The following is a 3,824-nucleotide window of genomic DNA, read 5'->3' on the forward strand; positions in this document are numbered from 1 at the left end:
TACCAAGAGATCAAAACAAACAAGTATATCGATGTGAACGAGGAACGGGGTGGGTTGGAGTGGAGACCAACGCCCATCTGTAGACAATTGGATATCCCCCCACTAAAGTGTTACAAGGAAGGGATGATTCAACCAAGATGCAGTATAACACCAACAAAACACACATCCTTCCTCTAGTTCCTGAATGCTTCCTCCTTGCCCCCCACCACCATGACCCAGGTGTACCTTACAAATCTGGCTAGACCGGAGAAGACACATTGTACAGATAAGAGCCCTCGACACATGGAATTCAGGACAGATAAACCCCTCAGGAACAGTAGGGGGAATAGCGATATCAGGGGGTTAGTGGGAAGGTTGGGGAGGGGAAAGGGGAGAAATGGGGAACTTATCACAAGGCTGGATATATGATGCCCCCCCCAAGGGGACAAATAACAGAGACGTGGGTGAAGGGAGACGATTACGATACAAAATAATAACAACAATATATAATTGATCGAGGATTCACGAGGGTGGGAGGATGGGGAAGGGTGAGGGCAAAAAGAGGAGCTGACACCGAGGGCTCAAGTAGAAAGACAATATTTTGGAAATGATGATAACGTATGTACAAATATGCTTGATACAATTGAAGTATGGACTATTGTAAGAACTATAAGAGCCACCCCCCCAATAAAACGATTTTAAAAACAGAGAGAGAGAGAGACGTAGGACTTTTATGTCCTTTATCTCTCAGGCTAAACACATTCACCTTCCTGAATCTAGATCCACAAGACTCATCCAGTCTGATTATGTTTAACTGCTGAGGAAGCCATGCGACACGCATGGATGTGAACGGTCCCTCACTGATGAAAAGAGTCACAGCGGATTCTCTGCGATCCGGACCCAGTGCCAGGAGAATTGCTGAACCAAACCCACAGGCACCACTGAGCTGTTTCCTAACCCTAGTGCCTCTGGGACGGAGCACCCTGTCCCCGCGGGTTCCAGACTGTCGATCTTGAAGGGAGGGGCAAGCTGTCTCTTTCTCGTGCCGTGAAAAGAGAAGGAAAGACGCGAAGGTATTGGTCCATAACTGCTGTCCTGTGACAAGCTACTCCCAAACCTCGGTCGCTGAACACCCCAGGGAGCAGGCCAAGTTTGGTTCGGGCAGTCCTGGGGTGACCATGGGATGGACTGAGGAAAACATTTTCAGATAAACGATCCGTCCACAGGGGTAGAGGGGCTCTGAGCAGCCCTTGATTGTAAGTCTCAGTCTGAGTGGCGTTGGCTGCCAAGGAGCCGGGAGGCCGAGCCCTAGCTGTTCTTTGGAGAAGGCTGGTTTAATGCGGCAGGCCTGGGGCCATTAGCACGCGGCCAAGAAGTGCCTCCGAGTCGGTCCAGGTGATGGTCCACTGAGTGACTCTGAAAGCATTGGAGAGCCTCTCTCCTCGCTGGGCAGCTGCCACCCGCTCATGCCCACCTGCAGCAAACAGAAAGCGGCCAAATGCGGGGCCTTCGAAGGCCCCCACTGGAGTTGCCATGGATTGAGAAAGCCGTGCTACTGAGAAACTTCAGCTCCGTCTGACCCCTTCCGTGGCTTCCAGGGAGAAAGAACATATGGAATTATGTTCTCGCTGTGAACCTATGTGTTCTCGCTGTCAACCTATGCACCTTTTTGGCCCCTTTCCTTTCGCTCCAGTGGAAATCAAAGCCTGGTACGGGGAAGCTACGTCCATTCCCTCCTCAGTCCTTGGAGGGTCGTCGGCACAAGGCTGCCGGGCCTCCACTGGGATGTTGGTTCTATTTGCGGCAGACAAGGACTCTAGTTCGGCTCTGGAAAACTTGAGTTTTCAAGACCTCAAAAAATCAAAATAAAAAAGCTGAAATCCATTCTATGCATGGCTCTGCTTTAGTGTTTAACCCTTGTCTACCCTGGTTCATTTGACTCTATGCCACGGTGTAAACGGATCGGAGATTCCCAGCTTGGCACAATCACTTCCTATAGGATGCTGGCATGTCACTTCCTCCAAACTCTCCTCGCTCGAGGAAACACCACAATGAGACTAACGTGATCTGGAGGATTCTGAGGTCACATGGGTTTTTCTGAGCTGTAGCTCTCTTTGGAAAAACTATTTGATCACCAATTCTTTCTGACCTCTCACAATGTTTTTAGCTCTCTTCCCCCCCCCCCCCCCAAAGATGCTGGTCAGCATGTCCTTTGCTTCCGGTTGAGGAATGATCCTCGTGAATCTTCGAGTCTTTTAAGAGCCGTGAGGGGTCCGCAAGAATTCTGGTCTTCCTGCTTCCTGACAACTCTCCCGTTCATTGACTACCCACCACAACACTGCCTGGCCGCTCCAAGCCACCCACCCATGCATGCTCTCTATTGGGTCCTGCCAACAGATCCTTTTTAATTTTGGTTTATAAAAGATGATGCAGCAGGACATTTGTAGCCCGAAAGTAACTGGTGGCCTGTGTCCTCTTCCCCCTAGAATCCCACTGTTCCTCCTCTCCCTCCGTGTTAAATGTTTCATCCTTCCTCATTATCCTTCTCTAACACATGCACCGCTGGCCCCGCCCACCCCGCTCCCATCGGTCTCATGCCTTCTCTTCTCACCAGATCCTGCCGGCACAACTAAGGGGCTTATTTAGGCCCATTGGTGACACATTGTGGGGGGTGGGAGAAATGGCGACTTATCTCCAATGGGCAGAACAACAAGATTAAGACTCGGGCTCTTTGAAGCGCATTCGTGTTGACAACATTGAGAAAAGTAGAGCATAGAAGCAGATGAGAGTAAATGAAGTCTGGATCACAAACTAAGATCACCAACCGCCTTTCTCTGAAAACATTCTAAGACACAGCCCTGTGTGGAAAGTTCTTTCAGAAGAAGTCAACATGATTAGGGGAAGATACTGAAACCACAGTATTTATCTGAGGAGCACACCACCTAATCCCTGAGATTAATGAAAGTCCACATCACAACGGCTGAATATATTTTTGCAAGCAGGGGTAGATCATGTGGTGAGGATTTGTAGTTCAATCAAAATATCTACACTACATCCCCTTGTGAACATAATGCGACAATATCCATGTGATTAACCAAGCAGCCTAGTCCAGGAGGGTTGCCAATGGCAGGCAGCAGTGTGGCCCAGTTAAACAAACGAGCATGGAAAGGTATTATTAGGACTGAAGTTGTAGACATTTGAGATAAAAGGCTTTGATGTAAGTACAAGGTTATAGGAAGAGGACAACCCTTAAATAGAGCCTTCTGAGTCTCAGTAATCTTTCTTAGACACAAACCAGATACAGATAGATCTAGACTTTTGATGGCATCTTCTTGTCTGTAAGTAGAAAGATTTGGCGGGCCATGGGTGAAGTGAATGTAAATGTTCAGAAATGAGGAAGGGGCGATAAGGTGTGAGAAATGAGGAAGGAGAATGCAGTCAGTACTCTCCCTCAATTTCTGAGAAGCACTTAACCAGCCTTCCTCCTAAACCTGGTGGGACCAGACCCAATCCCCTCTTTCAGGTACAGAAAGCTTTCGCTTTGATCAAGCACCTTGCACTTTATCCCCAGGTGTAAACAGGGCTTGTCCTTCCTTGATTCGGTACTCTGTGGACAGCTGCCTAAATAAAGACTCATCGGGATATTACTTAGGACATGTGTCAAACCATGCTGATGTCCGATTTATAACAGTGGGCCTTTCCCCTTATTCTTCTCTTCCAAAGACCTCTGCTTTCCTCCCGAGAGCAATGTAAGTGCAGCACAGCTAAAAGACCACGGTTTTGTGGCAGGGGGTGGGGGACAAAAATCAATAGAACAGCACAAACAATGTCCTCAAAAAACCCTC

The sequence above is a fragment of the Tenrec ecaudatus genome, chromosome 13 (genome assembly GCF_050624435.1).
Source record: "Tenrec ecaudatus isolate mTenEca1 chromosome 13, mTenEca1.hap1, whole genome shotgun sequence".
Classification (NCBI taxonomy): domain Eukaryota; kingdom Metazoa; phylum Chordata; class Mammalia; order Afrosoricida; family Tenrecidae; genus Tenrec; species Tenrec ecaudatus.